Consider the following 14,209-nt stretch of genomic DNA (forward strand, 5'->3'; position numbering starts at 1 on the left):
ACATTTGAACAATGTTTATTCTTCCGATCCAAGATCATGAAATGGTCTTCCATCTTTCTGTGTCTTCTTCAATTTCTTTCATGAGTGTCAAAGAACTTCTTTTAACATTTCTGGCAAGACTGGTCTATTGGCAACAAATTTCCTCATTTTTTGGTTTGAGAACTCTTTATTTCTCCTACACTTTTGAAGGATAATTTCACAGGGTACAGAATTCTAGGATGCTGGGTTTTTTTTTCTCTGAATACTTTAAATATTTCACTCCATTCTCTTCCTTGTTGCATGGTTTCTGAGGAGAATTTGAATGTAATTCTTATCCTCGAGCCCAGAGATTCTTTCCTTAGCTGTGTTGAGGCTACTACTAAGCCCATTAGAGGATTTTTCATTTCTGTTATTATAGGTTTTTTTTTTAAAGATTTTTAAATTATTTATTTGACAGAGAGAGAGAGAGATCACAAGTAGGTGGAGAGGCAGGCAAAGAGAGGGGGAAGCAGGCTCCCTGCCGAGCAGAGAGCCTGATGTGGGGCTCGATCCCAGGACTCTGAAATCATGACCTGAGCTGAAGGCAGAGGCTTAACCCATTGAGCCACCCAGGTGCCCCTATTATAGGTTTTTTTGATCTCTAACATTTCTTTTGGGTTCTTAGAATTTCCATCTTTTTGCTTATACTGACCATCTATTCTTGTGTGCTGTCTGTTTTATCCACTGGAGTCCTTAGCATACTAATCACAGTAGCTTTAAATTCCCAGTCTGGTGTCCACTGACAGATGAATGGATAAAGAAGATGTGGTACACACACACACACACACGAATACTACTCAGCCATCAAAAATGAAATGTTGCCATTTGCAACAGTGTGGATGGAACTAAAGGGTATTATGCTAAGCAAAAAAGTCAATCAGAGAAAGGCAGTTATCTTATGATCTCACTCATATGTGGAATTTAAGAAACAAAATAGAGGATCATGGGGAAGGGATGGAAAAATAAAACAAGACAAAAATCAGAGAGGGAGACAAAACATAACAGACTCTTAATCACAGGAAACAAACTGAGAGTTGTTGGAGGGGAGGTGCATGGATGGATGGTGTAGCTGGGTGATGGGCATTAAGGAGGGCTTGTGATATAATGAGCATTGGGTATTATATAAAACTGATGAATCACTGAACTCAACCTCTGAAACCAATAATACATTATATGTTAATTAATTGATTTTAAATTAAAAAAGAATAAATTAAAAAAAATAAATTCCTGGTCTGGTAATGCTAACATCCCTGTTTTGTCTGAATCTGGTTCTTTTTCTTTTTTTTTTTAATAAATAATTTTTTTAAAGGATTTTATTTATTTATTTGACAGACAGAAATCACAAGTAGACAGAGAGGCAGGCAGACACAGAGGGGGAAGCAGACTCCCCACTGAGCAGAGAACCAGATGCGGGGCTCCACCCCAGGACCCTGGGATCATGACCTAAGCTGAAGGCAGAGGCTTTAACCCAGGCGCCTTTGTCTGAATCTGGTCTAATGCTTTCTTTCTTTCTTTCTTTTATTTTTTGCCTTTTTTTCTTTTTTAAGATTTTTTAAATTTTTTTTGGGATAAAGTGAGCACGAGCTGGGAGACAGAGGGAGAGGGGGAATCAGGCTCCCCACTGAGCAGGGAGCCAGCCATGAGGCTCAACTCCAGGACCCTGGGATCATGACCTGAACCGAAGGCAGTTGCTTAACTGATTGAGTCACCCAGGCACCCCTCTTTTGCCTTTTAGTATGTCTTTTAATTTCTTCTTGGTGGCCAGGCATGATGTACTGGGTCAAAGGCACTGCTGTAAACAGGTCTTTAATAACACAGTGGTAAGGTGTGAGGTGAGGAGGAGTGTTTTGTGGGCCTGCAATTAGTCTCAGTGAACCTATGCCTTTACACTATGAACTTCCTGTAGGTTCTCAATCCCCCCACCCCCTCACACGGGGCAGAATGCCTAGAGTGGGTTGGAGTTGGGTATTTCCTCTCTCTTTCTGGCAGAGGTTAGGCTCTGGTTAATAGATTCTCCCGAGGGCAGACCTCGTTAAGAGGAATAGAATGCTTGGAGTATTTCAGAATGATTCCCCTTCTCTTCCCTGTGTGGAAACACATGGGGATTTTTCTCTAATATTCACTGAGAGAACCTGATAGAGTTCAGGAGATAAAACTTTCAGGCGTGTGAGAGGCTCCCAGGGACTGAATCTCCCTGGACCTTTTCTCTCTCAGACTCACCTGTGCTGAGGCTCCGACACTCGGTACATTTCAGGTTTCCCTACCTTGACATTCATGAGGTTTCTGGTCCAGTTGTGTATCCTCCTGTTGATTTCTCCATTTGCGGGGGCAGCAGTTTGCCTGTGACCTCACTTCTCTGGTGATACGGATATTAAGAAGGGTTGTTGGTTTTTAGTTTGTTCAGTTTTTCACTTGTTGGGATGAAGTGGTGACTTACAAGCTAGACCAGAAACCCAGGATATAGTTTTTATGCTGAGTTCAAGAGGCCTGTGGAATATCCAGGTGGAGGTGTTACTCTACTAACGATGCCTGAATGGGTGGTGGTGGTGGTAAATGAGATTACCCAGGGACAGAGTTAAAGTAGGAAGAGAAGAACTAGGCAATGTCCTTGAGAAAGATCAACAATTAAGGAAGAAAAAAGAAATGCTAACAAGGCAGAATAAGAATGAACCTGAGAGGCAGGAGGAAAATCAGAATGAGACCCGTGGAACCTAAGGAAATTTTGTTTTAAAGATTTATTTCTTTATTTTGAAAGACAGAGGGAGAAAGAGCGTGAGTGAGCACATGGGGATGGGCAGAGGAAAAGGGAGAGAGAGAATCCCAAGCAGGATCCCCCCTGAACACAGAGCCCTACATGGGGCTTAATCCCAGGACCCAGGTACCCCGAAAGAAATGTTTTAAAAGAGGGAATAGCTAACAAGAGTAAATGCTTCTGAAAGGTCAGATAAATTAAGGGTTAAAGATTGTCTCTTGGAGGGAGATTTTTGGGGTTTGGATGAAAGCATTTTGAGTGGTGTGATATGGCCTTATATGGGTTAGAAAGAACTGAGAAGGAAGAGGTGAGGAAATGGAGAGAGCAAGTGAGATTAATTTTTTTCAAGAAATTTTCAAGAAATTGAGATGGGAGGGAGTGCTTTTTCTTCTAGCAGGAGATATTTAGGCATATATATATATGTTGATGGGAATGAATGCAATGATCTGGAAAGAGTGATGGAAAGAAGATACAGAGGAGGGTAGGTAGCTGCTGGAGGGAAATCTCTTAGAAGGCAGGGAGGAGGTGAGAACCAGAGCACAGGAGGAGGGATTAACCTTAGAGGGCAAGAGAGATGTCTAGTCCATTTTGACAAGAAAAAAGCAGGAAAGAATGCTGTAGGTTGTATATTATGTCTTTTAATCTTTACAAAACTCTCTGGGGCTAGATGGCGTTTCCCCCAATTTTCAAGTGATGTAACAGAAGCCTGGAAAAGTCAGGTAATCTGTCCAGAGTCACAGCGGAGAACCTAGGTCTTCCCACCCCAAGGTTGCTTTGAATCGCAACTGTGATATTCATTCGCCTCTGATATTTTAAAAGCTTAAGTGCCCCATAGGAAATGCCCTGAAAATGACTGAAATCTAGTTGTGTCCTTGTTTCATGACTTGATAACCCAGAATGCGAAGAGTTTTACTGCCGCAAACATGCAGTGCCATTTGGTAGAGCCCTAGCCAGAAAGGCAGTTTTTAATTAATGTTTGACCAACTCCATACCAAAGGTCTGACTTTTCTTCCTGAATAAGACTTTGCTAGAATAAACAACCTTGCTCTGGCTCTTTGTGTGGCTGAGAAGCCCTAACATGTGTATCTTGTATAACTTATTCATTCTTCCCAACAACTACCACCACGTGGGTACAATTTGTCTGTGTTGTAGATGAGGGAACTGAGGCTCAGAGAGGTCAGGTAGCTTGCCCGAGGCCACAGAGTAGATGGCAAATGAAGAATCTGAACCCAGGTCTTTCTGACTCCAAAGCTCTTGCTCTTTCAACAAAGCATTGCTATATGTAGCTTGAGGAGTCAGAGTAGGGAAAGACCTTCTGGTTGGGGATGAATTATAAGTGCCAACCATATACCAAGTATTGTTCCAGGTCTTGTAGGTGCAATAAATTAATCCCAGGGCAACCTGTGAGATAGGTTCTATTATTTTCTCCATTTTACATAGGAGTAACTGAGGCACGGAGCGGCACAAACTCACTCAAGGTCACACAGCCTTTAAGTAGCAAAGCCAGGATTAAGAACCCAGAAAGTCTGGCTCCTGATTTTGGGCTATTGCCGCCCAGAAAGGGACTATTGCTCTTTAATGAGGAGAACAACTAGACTGGGTTCTCAAAGCTGACTTTCTGACTTCTTCCCTGTTTACCCAGTTTAGTTATTTGACTAGAGGCATAGACTTTGTTTGGAGTCTGACCTGGATGTGACTCACAGCTCTACCACTTAAAGTTGTATGACCTTGGGGCGCCTGGGTGGCTCAGTGGGTTAAAGCCTCTGCCTTCGGATCAGGTCATGATCTCAGGGTCCTGGGATCGAGCCCCACATCAGGCTTTCTGCTCAGTGTGGAGCCTGCTTCCCTTCCTCTCTCTCTGCCTGCCTCTCTGCCTACTTGTGATCTCTGTCAAATAAATAAATACAATCTTAAAAAAAAAAAAGCTGTATAACCTTGGACAAATTATTTTCCTTCTCTACCCATTCAGTTTCTTTGTGTATAATGCAGGGACACTGTAAATACATAACTCAAAGAGTCTCTGTGAGGATTAAATGAGACAAAGCCTGTAAAGGGCTTGGCAAGAAGTGTGCCGTGGTGGCTCAGTCGGTTAAGCATTTGTCTTCAGCTTGGGTCATGATCCCAGGGTCCTAGAATCGAGCCACACATCCGGCTCCCTGCTCAGTGGGGACTCTGCTTCTCCCTCTCCTTCTCCATCTCTGTGTTCTCTCTCTCTCTCTCTCTCTCTCTCTCTCAAATAAATAAATAAGTAAATCTTAAAAACAAAATAAAAAATGAGCTCGGCAGGAACACAGCACAATAGACAATGGGTAATAGATGTTACCGATTCTTATCAATACATCGTGAAGTTGACAATAACCAGTAGGATTTGAGCATAGGTTTACTTGACTCCAGAGCCCCCACTTCCCCTACTGCACCAGTTACCTCCAAGCGTCCCCATCCTGGTGCTCAGCAGACCCCTCTTGTAGACTTCCCTGATGTCAGTGGATCTGTTAGTGTCCACTTAGGTGGCTCCTTTGACCCTCCCTCTGCCTGACCCACTGTGATAGCAGTTAGTGCTGAGAAGCTAGAAGCGACCAGACTGGGATTCGGAGGCCAGAGAAGCGGGGATAAGAAGCCAGTGCCCGGGGAGATCACATGCCTGACTTGCAGTGTTGCTGGCAGCTCCCAGCGGGAATGTGCAAAGACTATGGGATAATGTCATGGCCAAGTTAGGGTCTGACTTAGACAAATCCTTGTATAGAATGATTCATTACAGGTGGTCTTCTTTTGGAAGTCTGCCATTCTGGCCCCCAGCCCTAGGCATTAGATTTTGATGATCTTGCATAGATTTTGAAGGTGCTTCTAATACTTCTATTTTCTATCCATTTTTAAAAAGATTTTTAATGTATTCGTTTGACAGAGAGAGACACAGTGAGAAAGGAAACACAAGCAGGGTGAGTGGGAGAGGGAGAAACAGGCTTCCTGCAGAGGAGAGAGCCCGATGCGGGGCTCGATCCCAGGACCCTGGGATCATGACCTGAGCCAAAGGCAGACACTCAATGACTGAGACACTCAAGCACCCCTATTTTCCATCCATTTTTAATCATTGAGTCCTATTACATTTTTAAGAAACTGTTTTTGTGTCGTGGCCCCTCATTTTGAGACCTGAGAATGCCTGTGGGGAGTGCTGTTCTCCAGAAGGCTGCAGTAGTGTAAAAGGTTCTAGATTTCCCAGGGTGGTCTGAGAAAGCATAGGTTAGGAAGATTCTGTGTGAAGGAGAGAAGTCAGGGTTGTCACAGGTAAACTGTGGGTGTGCTTCAGGTCCTAAAGGTGAAATAGGGCCATAAATAAGAGTGTGATCAGATGCCGGCAGGATGGGGGCTGCTACGAGAGTCAGCCCCAAAGGCAGGGTAAATGGTGGGAGTCCAAGGGCAGGAGTATGAGGAGGATGCTGGGCACTTGCCACATGGGGCTGTTTGTGTGGCATGGGATGAGCCCCATTGCTTAAAGCAGGCTTCTCAACTGGGTCCCTCACAGTGCAGTTTGCTGTGGAGGAAAGTGAACACGTGTACGTGTGTGTGCATGTTGGGGGGGTGGGGTATGTCCAAAAAATGCAGCCAAAAGCAATACCCTGTAGGAGAGAATTTTCTTTGAGGTCTTCTGTTTTGTACTGAAGATCTGATTGTTTTAATAGAAAACTGTTTGAGAGGACAGCACCAAGTAAAGTGGGTGTTCCTACTTCTGCTGTAACCTGTAGGCTGTCACTGCTCCTCACCTCACCCCCTAAAAGCCACAGTGGGGGAAGCGCAGGCTCAGCGACCTGGGGCTGAGGTATTTTGCTCCACCCTATGCTTACCTTCCTATCTCCCGTACTCTTACTTGGCTTATTACAACGTGCAGTTAAAATCTTAGAAAAAAACTACATTGTGATGTAATTATTGAAACAATACATATTAGTTAAAGACAGAATAGTTCTTTAAAAGCAAGAATGTATTGAAACAATACATATTAATTAAAGATAGGATAGTTATTAAAAAGCAATGAATTATTATTATTTTTAAAGATTTTATTTATTTGAGAGAGAGAGAGAAAGAGAGAGAGCATGAGAGGAGAGAGGTCAGAGGGAGAAGCAGACCCCACAGAGCAGGGAGCCCAATGCAGGACTTGATCCCGGGACTCCAAGATCATGACCTGAGCTGAAGGCAGTCGCCCAACCAGTCGAGCCACCCAGGTGTCCCTGAATTATTTTTTAAAGTAAAACTTTATTAAATCTTTTGTACATGGATTCATTTTGTATATGAATTCAGATCCTAATGGTATGAAAGTAGACACATAAATATTCTCCTTCCCACTTCCTGCTCCCCTCACCCAACCCTGCCCCGCCATCCTGTTTTTTTTCTGGGAAGCATCTGGTTTTATCAGTTTCTTATATATTTAAGTGATTATGGGCAGGTATTCTCCACTATCATTACCCCCCACATGGTGGTTTAATGGACATACTTACAGAGAGACAGATGTACGTTCTCCTGTACTTTAGTTTTTGCTCTAATATTATGTCTCCTGATCATTACAGATCAGCGTATTGAGATCAGCTGTTTTTCATGATGGCCCAGTGAGCAGCAGGCTTTTTTTTTTTTTAAGATTTTTATTTATTTATTTGAGAGATAGAGAGCACAAGCAGGGGGAGCTGCAGGAAGAAGAGGGAGAAGCAGGCTTCCTGCGGAACAGAGAGCCCCATGTGGCCCTTGATCCCAGGATCCTGAGATCATGACCTTCGCTGAAGGCAGACGCTTAACCAACTGAGACACCCACATGCCCCTGAGTAGTAGACTCCTAACTGGCAGGCTTCTTTCTAGTGTCTCCCACGTCTGTCATTTGTGTCACATTAATTATGCTGAAAAATCACTTCCTTGCTCAAACCTATATGCTTTCCCCCCTCCCAGGTATGATGTGGTCCTCCCTCTTCCCCATGTTCCAGCATCTGACAGCACACCCATCCCAGCCAGGCCCGGCCTTTCTCTGCTCATTCTTGCCTTTTCCGTGTTTTCTGTTCCTCTCTGCTCTTCCCACCCTGCCCTGCCCAAAGTGGATCTTCCCTTCCGTTCTTTTCTACCGACTCCTCTCTCCACAAAACTGGTCTCTCAGCAATGGTGGTGGCATCCACCACTCAGCACTCAGGCTTCGTCTTTGCCTTACCTGCTGTCACCTACGTGTTGTTGATATGCGCAGCTCTTGTCCTGCAGACTCCGTGCAGGCCAGTGATCACATTTTCTATGTCATTCGCTACTCCTGTGCTTGCAATCACATTGTTGAATGGAAATTTCATTACAGGAAATCACCTGTAAAGTGGAAATGTTGGGGTCTGGAAGCAAATGGTCAAGAAAGAATTCTTGAGGCATCTTCAGTACAAAAAGGTGATTTTATTGAAACACAGGGACAGGACCCACGGGCAGAAAGAGCTGCACTGGGCTCGTTAGGAGCAGCTGATTGTATATTCTGAGGTGGGAGGGATTAGGGATAGTGAAAGTCTCTAAGGAATTTGGAAGCAAGGTTTCCAGGACCTTGAGGGACTAGCTGCTGTTAGGACGAAGTCATTTACTACTGTCTAGTAAAACCTTACTTATGGGACCCTATAGATGTGTATCGGTGGGCTGTATGCTTAGGGGATGACAGATAACATATATATTGGGTAGGGGGTGGGTAGAGATAAAGGAAGTTTCCAAAGGGATTTTATGTGTTAAGGGAGACTTACAGGATCTTGGAGGTCAGGCTAATGTCAAGCTAAGGTTGTCTTTTACTTCTAGCAAAGTATTAACATCGAGGCAGTTGAGTTTCTAGAGGAAGGTCACTCTGTCTCAAGTACTTGTCAATAGACTGTCAGTTATAAGAAAGTTCAATTTTTTTTCCTTTTGCCTTTGTTCATCACATTGTTATCTATCTCATAGGTTGTAAAATTTGAAAGAAAGCCAAGAAACCTTTTGTGTGTTGACTCACCCAGAATGGGCGTAGGGTAGAACAGCGTCCTCTACAGAGACCAATGCTGAATCCTCCTCCTCCTCCTTCTAGAAAAACAGGCTTGAGGCTAAGTGCTGTTACTGCTCCAGAGCCTTGATGAATGTGCCTGAAGAGGTTGGTGGGAACAGGTTGAGCCTTTGCAGGAAGAAGCCGCAATGCAGGGGCTGCTCATTGATTAGCTGCTTGGGTAACATGGTAGGATTTTTGCATTATGCACTACAAGTTCTGTGGTCCAGAGAGCTAACTGAAATGATTCTTCCTCCTCTGGTCAATCTTATTGGAAAAATTATATAACGTCATTAAAGAAAACATTAATGATATCACCGTTTTTACTTTTACATAACTGCTTCCAGACTTTGCCCACTTTCATGCAGTAAAAAATATACAGGGTAGCTTCAGTCAGAGTGAATATATCATTTTGCAGGTAAGTGGAAATCTCGGTAGGACATGAGGATTAGTGTTCCGTGGGGGCATCTTCCTCGTCCAGACCCTGTGGCCCTTTCATCTTGATTTTCTCCCTCTCTTCATTTTGGGTTGACTTGCCAGAGACCAGTGTTTTTCTTTCTTCCCTGTTCTCAGTGCTTCTTAGAAAGATAGATATAAAATAAAATAAAATAAAATAGATATATTTATCTTTTGTATGCTGGAATGCGATTGGGATGTGAGTGCTGGAGGAAAGTGAGAAGCACATTCACAAGAATTTATTTATTTGTTTGTTTATTTGCTTATTTATGGTTATTTATTTATTTGACAGAGAGAGAGAGAAGGAGAGAGAGCACAGATAGGGGGGAAGGGCAGAGGGAGAGGGAGAAGGAGAATGTCTGCTGAACTGGGCACTCGATGTGGCGCTCGATCCCAGGACCCTGAGATCACGACCTGAGTCAAAGCCAGACGCATAATTGACTGAGCCACCCAACGCCCCTACAGGAACATATTTATTGTCAATCACCCCCTATTAGATAATAGGGTCTGGCTCCTATAGGAGCAGAGATAAGCCAGACCCTAGATTTGTAGTGTTTTTAATCCAACGACCTCCCCTATCAACGCTCACACATCATTTACGATTTCCCAGTTGTCATTCACTTATCACCTACCTTTCATGTCTCACCTTCATGTCCTTTCTCACATGAATACACTCCATTCTAACCTTCCTGGGACTCTGTGTCTTGGACATTCCTCCATACCCTCATTACTACGTCCAGGAAGGCCGCAGGGAAGAGTGGCTAAAACCATAGATGGTTTAGGTTCAAATTCTGCCTCCACCACTTATTAGCTCCATACCTTGGTCAAATCACCTGCAAAGTGGAAACCAACAGTACCTACCTCACTGGTTGTTGGGAGGAGCAAATGAATTAATATTTGTAAGGCACTAGAACATAGTAAAAGCTCAATTAATATTAGCTATATTAATTATATAGCTATATTATATAATTATATAATTATTAGCTATATCAATATTACCTGAATGTCCTCTAATCTTTAAAGACTAGATTATCCTGTAATCTTTTCTGCCTAGTCTTGCCCCACCCACAATGATCACTCACTCTTTTGATGGTGTAATATATTTGATACTTAATTTATGCAAATAGCACCTTGAGACAACTGCAGAATAGGAAGAAAGAAACACAGCCTCTAAGTTCACATCTTGATATTGCCACTTACTATGGGGCTTTGGGATAGTTACTGGAGTCTTGGTTTTGCCATCTGTAAAATGGGTGTTATAAAACCTTAACAAGGTTATTGTAAGGGCTAAATAAGATAGTTCTTAAGAGGTATCTCATACAGATCTTCATAGATCCTCAATAAATACACACATTCTTTTAAAAAACAGTAGAATTTTGTTTTCCAGATTCTAAAAGTAGAATCGTTGTAGAAAATTTAGATGACATAGCAGTGTATAGAAAGGAAATTAAAATAATCTCATCAACTTCTTTCTGGAGACAACAGTTTCCCCAGCCAGTAACTCCTACCTTAGAAACTAAAACACAGCTGGATGTATATCCTTTAGTCTTTTGTGCATGTGCAAACACACATATTTTAAAAAGAAAGGAATCCCAGGGCACCTGTGTGGCTTAGTTGGTTGAGTGTCTGCCTTTAGCTCAGGTCATGATCCTGGGGTCCTGGGATCAAGCCCCACTTCAGGTTCTTTGCTCAGTGGGGAGCCTGCTTCTCCCTCTCCTTCTGCCTGCTGCTCCCCTGCTTGTGCACTTTCTGTCAAAAAACTAAAATATTAAAAAAAATATATATGTTTATATATTATTATTTCAAAAAAGTATTTATTTATTTGTCAGAGAGAGAGAGAGAGAGCTCATGAGCGGGGAGAGCGGTAGGCAGGGGGAGAAGCAAGGACTTGATCCCAGGGTCCTGGGATCATAATCTGAGCCAAAGGCAGACGCCTAACTGCCTGAGGCACCCAGGTGTCCCTATACTTAATTTATTTAATCCTACTGTTGGACCTTAAAGTTGTATTCAGGTTTTAGCTACTCTTTTTTTTGTTTGTTTGTTTAAAGATTTTATTTATTTGACACAGAGAGACACAATGAGAGAGGGAACACAAGCTGGGGAGTGGGAGAAGGAGAAGCAGGCTTCCTGCTGAGTAGGGAGCCCAATATGGGGCTTGATCCCAGGGAACTGAAGGGAGATGCTAAACGACTGAGCCACCCAGTCGCCCCCAGGTTTTAGCTACTCTAAAAATGGATGCATCAAATAAATATCTTGGTATACGAATCTTTGTAATGATCTTTTGTTGCTTTGTTAGGATAAATTCTCCCAGGATAGAGATGTTAGGTCAAGAACAACGCGTTGAAGGGTGCTGGTGCACACTGCCAACTTTGCCTCCCCCAAAGGCTGTAGAAATTACTTTCATATTAACAGTGACCAAGAGTGCCCATCATAACTCACTCTTGCCAATGTTCTCTTGTGTTGTTATTTAATTTTTTTGTCTGCTTTGTATATTATCTTTCAACCAGATTCCAATCTTGAGCAGGTGCTGCGGACATCTGCCTCTTTACATCCACCACAGAACTTTGCTCCGTGTCATTCCCATAGATAGCCTTTGTAAATAATTGCTAGATGAATGAATTCCTCTTCACAACTATCCCTCTGAGGTTAAGAGCTGGAGAAGGCACCTGAACAATCACTCTCAAGTGGTCAGATTGAGAAAGAGGTTTATATACTTGCCCTTGTTCTCCCATGGAGATGATTTAGAATAGAAAATAGGAAATATTTTTAGATATTTTATTTAAATATCAAAATATGCATTTATTAAATTTTAAATATTAAAACATTTGAATAGAAAATTAAATCACTTAATATTTAAAAAATATTAAATCATTTCCATGCTGCCATCCGTTCTTCCTTCAGAACTGGGTGTGGAGGGGGGCGGGATCTGCTTTTACAACTCAGCCGTGTAGCAGAATGAGTGGAATTTTCCAGAAGTTCTTCTTAATAGCTGTTGGCATAATCACAGCTTTGCCCTCTGGGAGCCATTAGGCAGCGACTCTAGAAGCCTAGACGGCCATTTTGGTAGGTCAGATTGTGGGATCCATTGTTTATGTTGGCATGGAGAGTCATGTAGGGTTTTGAACCATAAATACCATTTTTATTTTTATTGTACAAGCTCAAAAATACCATTTTTATTTTATTGTACTAGCTCAAAACTCTATGTTTTGAGCAATGGGGTTAACATAAGGAAAGTGTGCTATTCTACCCTTCCCCTACCAGCTCCAACATGCACACACACCCAGAGGCTTCCCTGGCAGTGGGGACTATTCTGAACGCCAGAGTCTGGGGTCATCTTCTAGGAATAACACATTTCTTTAGAATTTTGGGGGATCTACATACCCACTGTGAACATGAATATAAAATTCCTCTGCCCTAACCCCAGAATCTTTCCTGGGCTAGTTCTCTTTCTGTTTTCAGGTAAAGAGGTTTAGAGTGTGAAAGTTTGCTGAGGATTTGGGGACATCTGAGCCCACAGTAACACCCTCGTGTTACAATTTCACTTGCCCATTTGTCAATTGAACACCAATTTTGTAATACTCAACAAATACATTTGTCCCAGGAGGCAGGTGGTGTAAACTGAGGGGGTACTACTGGGCTGATACACATTCCTGTAGACCTAGATTTTGCTGGCTTGTGAAGCGTCAGTTTCTTCTCCATTCCCTGTAGCTGTCAGAGGTTATCTCTTAGAGCCTTCTTTCCTTAGAGCCATGGTGTCTTTAACTTACAGGCTGGAAGAATCCCCTTAGAATTAAGAATCATCACTGTGGTTGGGATACCTGGGTGGCTCAGTCGGTGCAGTGTCTGCCTTTGGCTCAGGTGATGATCCCTGGGTCCTGGGTGGGGAGCCAGCTTTCCCCTCTGCCCCGCCTCCCTGCTCATGCACATGCACTCTCTCTCTCTTTAAAAAATCAATAAAATCTTTTTTTTTTAATACTGAGATTTTTCTTTTTTTTAAAGATTTTATTTATTTATTTGACAGAATGAGATCACAAGTAGGCAGAGAGGCAGGCAGAGAGATAGAGAGAGAGAGAGGAGGAAGCAGGCTCCCTACTGAGCAGAAAGCCCGATAGGGGACTTGATCCCAGGACCCTGAGATCATGACCTGAGCCGAAGGCAGAGGCTTAACCCACTGAGCCACCCAGGAGCCCCCCCCCCCCCTTTTTTTTTTAAAGAATCATCACTGTTGCAGACATGGTGGATGGGTCAACTCCTAATGTGCAGAGGTTGGAACATGTGAAACTCTTACTTCCCAGGCTCCCTGGAAGTTAGGGCTCTGATGGGATTGCAGTTCTGCTCATTAGATATACTTCCTTGAGTCTCAGGTGGGAGCCAAGTCCTGTGTGGGAAGAGGCAGCAAAACGGGTATCTGGGCGGCGTGGTTCTAGAGCTGCCCGCTGTAGCAAGGGCTTCCCAGTCCAGGCCTCTTAGTGACCCAGTTCTGTGACATGACATTCCTGGGCTCAGTTTCTACAGTTAGCCAACCCTCCCTCTATTTAATATCTTGTAATAAATCCCTCTTTGTAAACCTGATCTAATCCCATCGCTGCAAAGCTGTGTTATCTTACCTTGCTCATTTCTCGGTTGAGACAAAATAAAATGGTAGAATTGTGTCTTTGATTTAATTACAGATTTCCTTTTCCCAAAGCTAGTTTTGGACTATCCTATTCTCTTTTGCATATTTTTCCTTGTGAGGATGGATGACCTTATACTAAGCTTTTCCCCAGAATTTTGTTGAAGTGTCCAGTCGTTAGAACAAATGTTTCCATCTTCACCAACCTATTTAACTGGAACAATTTCATATACCAATTCATACATCGTCTCTCCATAAAAACAGGGCATTGTTATCAGTAAGCCTATAGCACACAATGCACATATGCTGGAGCCTGCAGTAGACAGACAGGGCTGGGAGAAACATTTGGCTGCTTTTTTGAGACATT

The sequence above is a fragment of the Lontra canadensis genome, unplaced genomic scaffold (assembly GCF_010015895.1).
Source record: "Lontra canadensis isolate GAN:19392208 unplaced genomic scaffold, GSC_riverotter_1.0 scaffold142, whole genome shotgun sequence".
NCBI classification, from domain to species: domain Eukaryota; kingdom Metazoa; phylum Chordata; class Mammalia; order Carnivora; family Mustelidae; genus Lontra; species Lontra canadensis.